The sequence below is a fragment of the Ovis canadensis genome, chromosome 1 (genome assembly GCF_042477335.2).
Source record: "Ovis canadensis isolate MfBH-ARS-UI-01 breed Bighorn chromosome 1, ARS-UI_OviCan_v2, whole genome shotgun sequence".
Lineage (NCBI taxonomy): Eukaryota > Metazoa > Chordata > Mammalia > Artiodactyla > Bovidae > Ovis > Ovis canadensis.
Genome location: NC_091245.1, coordinates 133,571,565 through 133,582,009, shown reverse-complemented (window position 1 = coordinate 133,582,009; position 10,445 = coordinate 133,571,565). Strand labels below are relative to the sequence as shown.

General features: G+C 38.6%; 1 long non-coding RNA gene across 1 annotated transcript; it reads right to left on the bottom strand.

Annotated features, from left to right (window-relative positions):
* Nucleotides 1-758: 758 nt before the first annotated feature.
* Nucleotides 759-3,992, bottom strand: LOC138418494 (uncharacterized). Its single transcript, XR_011248606.1, has 2 exons — nucleotides 1,807-3,992; nucleotides 759-927 (listed from the first exon to the last, which is right to left on the bottom strand). It is a non-coding gene; the product is annotated as an uncharacterized lncRNA (long non-coding RNA).
* Between the last annotated feature and the right edge of the window lie 6,453 nt (nucleotides 3,993-10,445).

Genomic DNA, 10,445 nt, shown 5'->3' with positions numbered 1-10,445 from the left:
TGATCTATACTGCACATCACGCTGGTTACAGTCTTTTCAAATGGTTAGCCTCTGTAACTATTGATTGCTGGGTCTGTAATTCTTCCTCTGCCACTCTATCAGCTGGGTGGCTATTCTAATTCCAGAATAACACCACTTCGTTTTTTAATACCTCCTGACATCATCCTGTGCCCAATGCCTTGGCTAACTGACTAGGCTTTGTTGTCTGTGATCACTAATTTCCACTCAGACGCATAGCAGTTCTGTCGTTGGCTTAGGTTCTCCTTGCAAGCCCAGGCGAAAACAGTGAAAGTGAGCAGTTTTGTCTCAAAGTCTGCTGACTATCCTTTTAAAAATACTAGTCTGAGATAACTTCTTCTGTACTTGGTTTATTGGGATTAACGCTTTTCCTCTCTCATTATGTTTTAAGTGATATTTAGAAGTGTGCAGCATACTTGGGGGCTTCTGTGGTGGCTCAGACAGTAAAGAATCGGTCTACAATGCACGGGACTTGAGTTCAATCCCTGGGTCGGGAAGACCCCCTGGAGGAAGGCAGGGCAGCCCACTCCAGTATTCCTGCCTGGAGAATCCCCATGGACAGAGGAGCCTAGGGGGCTACAGTCCACAGGGTCACAAAGAGTCAGACACGACTGAAGCAACACAGCACAGCACAGTGTATCTGGACAAACTGCACAGTTTTAGGAATTCATCATGCCTGAGGGGTCTGTCTAGATAACACAGTACCACAATTTCTGTCTGAATACTGAGAACAAAAGGAGACCCGTGTGACACTTTTATTTCTGCATACCTTTAGTGCTTGAACCAATAAAAAAAATACAGGTTGTTAGAGGACTTCCCTGGCGGTCTAGTGGTTAAGACTCCACACTTCTCACTGCAGGGTGCATGAGCTGGATCCCAGGTCAGAGAACTAAGGTGCCATGTGCTATGCTGTGTAGTAAAAAAAAAAAAAAAAAAAAATGCTATTAGAATTTTTAATACAGTGTTGTGAAAACCACTGCCACTTTTCTGAACACTCACATCGGGCAATTGTAAAACAAGATGAAAAAGACTCTGATTGTTATACTAAATAAATATATTTCATTTCATACCTATGCTCAGATGTCATTTTCAAGACCAGGAGTAAAATTTATGGGAAAAACAGTATGCAATCAGTTCACCTTAAAAACAAATTAGACACAGTTCTTGAAAAGAAGGTTGAATTGTATTGACTGGAGGGTAATGCTGGGATATTAATGTACATTTATCGAGCATTTACTGAGTCCAAGGCTCTGTGAAGGGGGGAAAAAGTCCTTATCTTTACCTTTATTGACTGAACATGTTAAAAAAAAAAAAAAACTAAAATCCTGAACTGACATCACTGAATTCAGAGTTCATCTTTAATTCATCTCAGAAAACAGCAAAGTTCAAGAGAAAAAAGAACTATCAGTAAGAATGACAAATTTCCTTGGTCTGGAAATTTCCAAACCACGATATTCTGCCCTGTCAAAATATATTCATTGGGGAATTTTTAACTTTATACACTTCTTTTGAACTTAATCACAATTTCACATCTAGCTGGTTTCATGATTAAATAAAAGAGAAGGTGATTCCCCTCTTGTGCTGAAGGCAACCACACACTTGAATGATACTCTAACTTCTAGGTTCTGCTGTAGTAACACTGAAACCAGAAGCTTGTGGGAGAAATGTCACTGTATCTGAGAGAATAAAATCAGACCCTGACAGGAAGTAGCAAATTCATCTTTTTCTTTTTTTAATCCACTCTGCTGAAGGCAAATAGTCTGAAACCCAGCACTCTGTAAGTCATACTTCCTTTACGTAGATCAAAACCAAAGCCACTGGTAGTGTTTCCCCTAAGGAATCTCTAAATAGAAGAGGGGGCCATCTTATGATGAATTCATTTCTAGACAACACCTCCACTGCCTGTATCATATCTCCTGAAAAAAGAAAGAAAAAAAAAAAAAAGAGGTCAAACCACAACTATTTATTACAGAATGAAAATCTAGCCCGAAATCTACCTCTATAAAACAAGTTAACTCAGTTTTAATCTTTATAAGTCAGAGTACTATTTTTAATATTTTGGGCTTTTATTTAAATTACCCACTTCCTAGGAGAGATATAAATCAGAAAAGATAGTACTACGTCAGGATGCAAAGTCTCTCCTTTGCATTTCAGCATTTTGGACTTTGAAGAGTGCTTTCACTTTTGTTATAAAGAAGATGATACGTACGTGTGAATACTTCAAAACTACATTAGAATTTTAAACAAATTTTAAAATAGTCTTCAAATACACTTAAAAGGTAAAAATATCATCCTTTAGTTGCCAATTTCTCTATGCTTTTCCACAAATGACTAACTAGGACTTAATGAACTCTTTCCCTTAAAAAAAAACAAACTGTTTTTACTTTCAGATTTACACTCTGAAACTCCAGCTTTATAACTGCATGTGTGTACATGACCACCTTTCTCTCTCTTGCAGGTGGCGCAAACCAGGAAGGGGACATCTGTGGTTTACGTTCTCTACACCTCATCCTCCGAGTGCTGGAGCCTTGCTGTGGGCTGTGTGCTATTAATGCTAATCGTGATAGGGGTTTTTACCTCGGACTGACTCCTACATGTTAGCATTAACAGGGCACGGCGCCTGTTACGAGCGTTCGCATGGAACAAACTGCTGCTGTGGGAGGGTGACAAAGCTTGAGTCACCCTGCTGGATCAACTCCGACTGCAGGCTTTATTATTTTCTGTTAATCTTTATCTGGTCACTGGGATGTTCTACCTTAAATTAAGTTGTAAGAGTAAGGTCATTTTAAAGACTTAACAGCCATAGCCTGAATGCCAGTAATTTTACTTTAATCCTCAGGCCCACATCTATATTTTCAGTGGAAAATGTATTCGTGTCATTTTAAAGTTATGATTTCTTCGTTCTGGTTATGAAACTGTTCATAAACACTTTCAGCAATTCAACTGGAAGAAATACGGACTAAACACATTCTGAAACAAGCTTCCAGAATATCTTTGTAACTGAAAATTAGGACTACTACTATCCACTAGTTACATCATTGATTGTCCAGAAATGTGTTTTAAAGATTTAGAAATTGATGTTTTTCCCCATGTAATAACTCTATTAGATAACTTTATGTAAAATGGATATTTTGAATCTTAAGGGGGAACTGAAAGGCTATGACAATTTGTTTTTTAAAAATGAAATATTTTTAAAAATTAGTATGGTAAATGACATCTGAGAGCTAATGTTTTTCCCTACAAGACATAAAGATTTAATCAGAAACATCTTATGTGAAATTAAGTCCCAAATGTAGCTTCAAATTCAACAGCTTGGCCACACAACATTGTGGGGTAAGAGAATCCACTTTTCCTCTCAGCCTGTTTCTCTTTCCACAGAATTGGGCTCATACTTTATAATATTGGTATGAGGCTTACATGAGATAGAGAACTTGTTTGTAAAATACAGAGTATAAAATATAGCATACATTAATGTTATAGTAAAATTAATCCAAGAACTAATCCCCCTTTGTTAGTGAAAAGCTAATGATCTGATTACAGAAGTTTTCACGTTCAGATTCCTATGCAACCTTTCTCCATAATTATAGGACTACATCTCTTACATATATGTAGCTAATTATAACTGTTAGCATATTTAATGTGTATTTGTATTAAGCAACTCTTTTCAACATTTTTGTCAAATGGGTTATGCACTCTAACCAAATAAACCTCTTGAGTCTTTAGTTGATTTAAAATAATTGTCATAGTCTTTTTCTCTTTTGCAAAGTACAAACTGTAATTTCAGAAGCTATTTACACAAGAAAAGACAATGGGAAAAAATTATGAGAATATTAAGGGGAACATTCCTGCCTCCTAGGACACAGTATTCTCATCTGAGGGCATCCCCTTGGCCTGTCCCCCATTTCTGTTCAAGCTATGTCTGCTGCCAAGATAAATTTCTCCTGTTAACCCTTGGAGTGAACATTGGACTCCATGGAGCCCCTACATAGGTAGGTCGCACTGAAGGGTGTTTCTTGGGACTGTTCATCTCATCTGCACTGCTTGGCTACAAGAGGAGTCCTTGTTTTGATTCCCAATTCTTCAGAACCCTACCTACAGCCACCAAGACCCAGAGTGTTAAGGCCTGGAATACAGTAGCCAGTATTACCTTTCTGCTGTTATGATGAAACACTACGAACATCAAAAAGGCAGATTTTAAAACCATGCTGTGAAATGCTCCATTTGAAAAGCACTAGAGTAGATGAAACTAAGGGGAGTGACTTAATCTAAGCTTCAGCCTCCTCATCAGTAGAATGATAACTACATTTCATGACAGGCTTAAATGAAAGTGTTTGTATGATATCGACTATGCATTGTGTTAAATAAACACTAGCTTTAAGACATTTAAATTTCAGCCTCTACAGTGAGTGATCTACCGTCACAGATCTCCCCAAGGACAGAGTAACTTCAGTTTAACTGTAACCCCATGATGACCACTCAGAGAACCTAGATACTGCAAGGGCCACTGGGTTTTCTCTTAGACTTCTAGTTCCTGATCTCCTGGTCTCAGATGGATCTGATCAATATAGTCAGTCATTTCAAAAATTCTTGGAGCATGAGTAAGACTGGGTGTGCATTTGGATTGGAGGGTGTGTGTGAAAGTGACAAACCAAATGTGGCTGAAGTAAAGGAGTGTTCTGGAAAAAGGAAGGCCAAGGGAAAAGGAACCCAATTTTATACACTGAATAACAATTGAATGAAACACTATATTATGCAGGACCTGATTTCTTATTTTAAAACAATTAAGTATGTCAAAAGGGTTGTCTAGGATCTGACTCTTTCCCAGAAACTTGCTAAATTAAAGACCAGTCCTTTCCTATTCACTGTTGGTAGCCAGATAGACCCAGTAGATTAAAAATAAAGGGGAAAATGTAGACGAATTAAGGAGAGAAGTGAATTTGTGTTTTAACTAATCCAAGTCTTCCAGTGTTAGTCTTTGGCTGGCTAACACACACGTGCATGGTAAGTCACTTCAGTCGTATCTATTTGCGACCCTTGGACCCCAGTCCCCTAGGTTCCTCTGTCCATGAGATTTCTCCAGGCAAGGATACTGGAATGTGTTGTCCTGCCTTCCTCCAGGGGATCCTCCCAACCCAGGGACAGAATTCACATCTTAACCTCTCCTGCATTTGCAGGCAGGTTCTTTACCACTAGCACCACCTGGGTTAACACATATATATTCCTAAGCATTTAAGTAACAATTTTGTTAGGTGCATTTCTCAACTATCATCCCAATGATGTCTTGTCCATCTTGAATCACTCTTCCACCCTTCTTTGCAAAACTCAGGGGTTTCCTGGATCACCAGCACTTAACACACTGAATCCTAATTTGTTCTGGTGTGTGGCTGATTGTACTAGAGGAAGCGGTACCCCTGATGGCCCATCTGCCATCTTGCATTTCCAGATCCCGCTCACTCTTTACTGACTTAATTACACCATCATTCCAAGTCCAACTGTGAAAACAGAAACTAGTGTAAATACAGTGAACATTCCACTTTATACTGCTAGGCTCAAAGAGGTGATTTGGGGTAAATAAAAGTTCATTGTAGCAAACAAATGACTGGGAAGTTCTATGTGTGACTGAAGAGCTAGGGCAGTGATTCTTACCTGGGAAACTTATCAAGGGGCAGGTTCACAGGTGCACCCACCCCCTCCCCACTAAAAAAGAAAAAAAAAAAATCCGATTCTGTAATAAAACTAAGGAAACTACTTTCTACCAAGCTAACCAAGTGATCCAGATACAAGTGGTTCATAAATCAACTCTAAAGAACAGTAGTTTATATCCAAGAGTACTGTTGACATGCATGCATGCTGTCACTTCAGTCATGTCCCACTCTTTGAGACCCTATGGACTATAGCCCACCAAGCCCCTCTGTCCATGGGACTCTCCAGGTAAGAATACTGGAATGGGTTGCCATAGCCCTCTCCATGTGATCTTCCCAACCCAGAGATCAAACCCAAGTCTCTTACATCTCCTGCATTGGCAGGCCGGTTCTCTACTAGTTAGTGCCACCTGGGCAGCCCATTGTTGACATGGCAACTAGAAATGGTGGTCAGCAGAAATCCTACAACATACAGGTGTAATGCCTGTTTACACACCATTCGCTGTGTAACCAGAAGCTCTGCCACGAGGGCTGAGTAGTGAGATGTAGTTATCCTTGAGCTCTTCAGGGGATAAGCAGCAATTAAATTTCAGGTCCCATTATCCTTGCCTGCTCAAAACACCCTAACCATCTTCAACAAACCCACCTGACTTGAAAGCTGCTCACTAAAACCAGCTGCCACCAACTGTAACCAATCAATGACTATCTAGGCCTAACCGATCAGCTTAGAACAGTAGTTAGGGATGGTCAAGAAAGAATTAGGTGCCAGTTCCTGCCAAAAGGGTGGGCTAAAGAAACAAGTGTGAAATGTCACTGCCATCCTATCTCACTCACACTCCTAGGCTGTCGAGGCTTCACCAGTCTCAATACCCAGTCTCCACTTAGGAAAATCCTACCGTTTCCCAAATGCTGACAGCTCAGCAATTTCTGACCTGTTTGCCCATGCTGAGAACACAGGAAGAAAGCCCTGAAGAGGGCTGCATCCAAGAGGGATCCTTCTGCCCCGTTCCCCCAAAGCACAGTTTGCAGCTCTCCTGTAAAGGAGCATCCTTCTGTGCCCTGCGCTGGCCTCACTGAGTACACACTGTCCTCTCCTCGAGATCGTGAGCTCCTGCAGGGAAGAAGTATCACTGTAAACTTTTCTGTATTCCACTCAACCCAGGCCCTTGCTCACAGTTGCTTAATTGGAATAGGAAAACCTATCCAAGTCTCCACTGACTCTGGAAATACAACTTGTTCTGATGCTGGAGACTGTCTGTACCTGGCATATCTGTATTCTCAGACCTGAGGGACTGTTTTTCAATAAACGTACATGGATTCAACTTGAGCACCAATTTGGCTCTTCCTAAATTCTGTAGCTCAAGAGGGCAGTCTCCATATTCGTTTTAGAAATTCCATCACCCAAAGTATATATACAAAAATTTGTCCTTTTCCTCCCTCCAGGCAGGCTTGATGTAACACCCAACTTTGAGATCCCTTAGAAATAACATTGCAGTAGCTTTCCCTAAAAATAAGTATTTTACCTTTAGTATATTTATCAAATCTAAAATCTAACTGAATAAATTTATCTTCAAAAGGATATTACCTATATTAAAACTTAAAATACACATAACCCTTTGACCTATTCTTATAGGTGACTATAAGACTACTACAGAACTACCAGCACATGTGGAGTATCATATGTACAAGGTTATCAGTTGAAGCATTATTTTAAAAGCAAAAATGTAAAGTCAACCATCAACAGGGTTCTAACTTAACAATGGTACACCTTTATTTAACACAAACAGAATTCTATAGGCTGAAAGAATGGAAACAGAATATGTAAATTCCAAAATAGGAAGAAAAGCCTATCCTCTATATCTGCTTCTCCATTGCCACCCTATAAATAAATTCTTCAGCACCATTTTTCTAGATTCCATATATGTGCATTAGAACATGATATTTATCTTTCCCTAACTCACTTCACTCTGTATGACAGGTTCTAGGTTCATCCACCTCATCAGAACTAACTCAAATGCATTCCTTTTTTATTGCTGAGTAATATTCAAAATGGGGGGAGAAATATATGTATACCTATGGCTGATTCATGTTGAGGTTTGACAGAAAACAACAAAATTTTGTAAACCAATGATCCTTCAATAAAAAATGAATTTAAAAAAATAAAACAGGAAGAAAAGAAGAGGAAAAAAAGGAAACTGGATCAAAATCCAGTGTTTAGCAAGAAAGGAAAGAAAGGAATGCAAAGTAGTAATCACAAGAAGGGGTCTATGAATTAAAACATACTTCTTAAAAGACAGTGATTCCAAGACTGGATTTTAAAAGAAAGTTCAATGATTTTATGCTATTTATGAAAAATGGATTTAAAACATAACAACATTTTTAAAAAGTTTGAAAAGGGACAGAAAAATGTATACTATGTAAACACTAACAAAAATTTAATGTGAAAATAGAACCAGATTAAAGAAAAAATAGATTGAGGAAACCAGATTAAGGGGAGAAAGCATTATTAGGGATACAGAGGATCCTTATCTAGTGATAAAAAGAAAACAATTTGCCATCAAGTTATAACAATTCCAAACTGGAATACACAGCGCTAACAGTCTCTAAATAAAATAGGCAAATATAAAATGTCAAATCCACAATCGCTGTAGGAGAATGGATTTAAGACTGAAGAAAAAAGATTCCTACATGCTTTTTTAAAGAGAAAACCTAAAACATAATGACATAAAAAAAGTTAAAAGGAATGAAAAGTATTTACCACTAACCTAAAGAAGCTCATGTAGAAATATCTGTAGAAAAGCTGTTTTATCAGAAAAACAGCTTTTCACACTAGTCACTCAGAAGTTGACAAGCTGATCCAACAATCATGAAAATTTGGGGAAAAAAAATAACAACTCACCATACCATAAATCAAAACATGTTACAAAGTTATAATTAAAGCAGTGTGACAGTAGTACAGGGATAGACAAATGGATCAGTGAGGACTCAGGCATGTAAAGGAATCTGATATATTATGTGGTAACCTCTGAAGAGGGAGGGAGGAAATAATGATGTGGAATAACCGATGACCCATGTGGGGTTAGATTCAAAATTAGATCCCTTCCCTCACTCTAAATGCAAAATTAAATGTCAACTAAATGAAGCAATTAAATATGAAAGCCTTTAAAATATTAAAAAATACCTTATAACCTTCTTATAAGAACAATGCCTTATTAACTTCAAGTTAGGGGAGGCTTTTTTAAAATTTCCAAAATGCACATAAATCATAAAGGTAAAGATGAGTAATTCTGACCACGTAAGACATAGTACCAACGAAGCAAGTCAGACTAGAGAAGAGATTTACAATGACAAAGGTTTAACTTTCTGAACATATATAAAGAAACTCCTAAAAGGACCAAGGATCCAATAAAAATAAATAATAATGGATAAAGTCTGTAAACTGATAACTCTTATTGGCTACGAAACAAATGAAGAGATGTTCACTACCACTACATGCTCAGTATTAGATCATGTGTATCCAACTGACCAAATATTTGACTGTCTGACAATGACAAGTGTTTGTGAGGGAGTGGGGAAACAGAGACTATCAGACTGCTGACAGGGAGTAAACTAGGACCACTGCTGCAGTGGCTGACATACTTAGTAGGTGAAGATGCATGCTCCACCCCAGATACTGTCAAATGTATACACAAAGAAACATAAGCAGAATATTTTCTGCAGTACTGTTTATAATACTAAAAACTCAAGACCATCCTCGATGGTCATCAATAAGCAAATGAATTAATCATGGGATTAATCATACAATGGGACACTATATACACCTACATGCATTAACCAGCTCAGCACACACACTAGCTCTACAAGTCTCAACATGTTAAATGTGAATACACAGTGCTGAGCAATGGAAGCAAATTTCAAAAGAACATGCGTATCATGAAGCCAATTATGTTCAGTATAATATACAAAGAATAATATACACTGCAAATCATGAATGGTAAGGATATGCACAAAAGGACAGGAGTTCTTAGAAAGAAATAATATGAGGAAAATTTTCAATGGATAGGCAGCTTTTCCTTGATTTAAAAACAAAAGGATCTGATAAGGGAAAAGATTGATGGTTAATTTGGGTAGTGGCTATAGGTTAACAATTCTTGGCTGCAAACAACAGGATCTACTCATTTAAGCAAAAAACAAATGGTTCACAAGGCTCAGGCTCAGAGACCAGGTTATAGGACCCAAAGAAACGCCCACTGTTACAGCACAGGGCAGCTGCAGGGGGAAAACTACAGGGCTCAGTCCACCTTCCATCACATGAGACCTCAGCCGCTGCTGTTGCCGCCACCTCAAAAGTCACGTCACTGCTCCCCTTGGACAAAATGAAACTCACGTGCCATTGTCCTCACAGCACTGCTTTCAAATTTCAGACACATGTGTCTAATTGGTGAGCCCAGGACACCTGTCTAGGCTCTTTTTGCGAGGAAAGCTTAGAGATTAAGTTTTACTCTCCACTGGGTAAGACAGGATATACGAAGGGTGAAGTCACCAAAGGGTGGACGTTCAAGAGGACGAGGTGCCCCAAAAGCACGAAAAATGGCCACCCAAATAAGGGAGTGTTAAATTATATTTTGTAAGCTGAAAATATTTCACAATTTTTTAAAAAGAATTCAAAGCATAAACCCACAAACAACAAAGGGTATGGGAGAGGAAAGCAGCAGCAGACAAGAAATCTTGCCCAGTTGCTAACAGATGGACAGTGAAGTGACCCGTGCAAGGGTGGAGGATGTC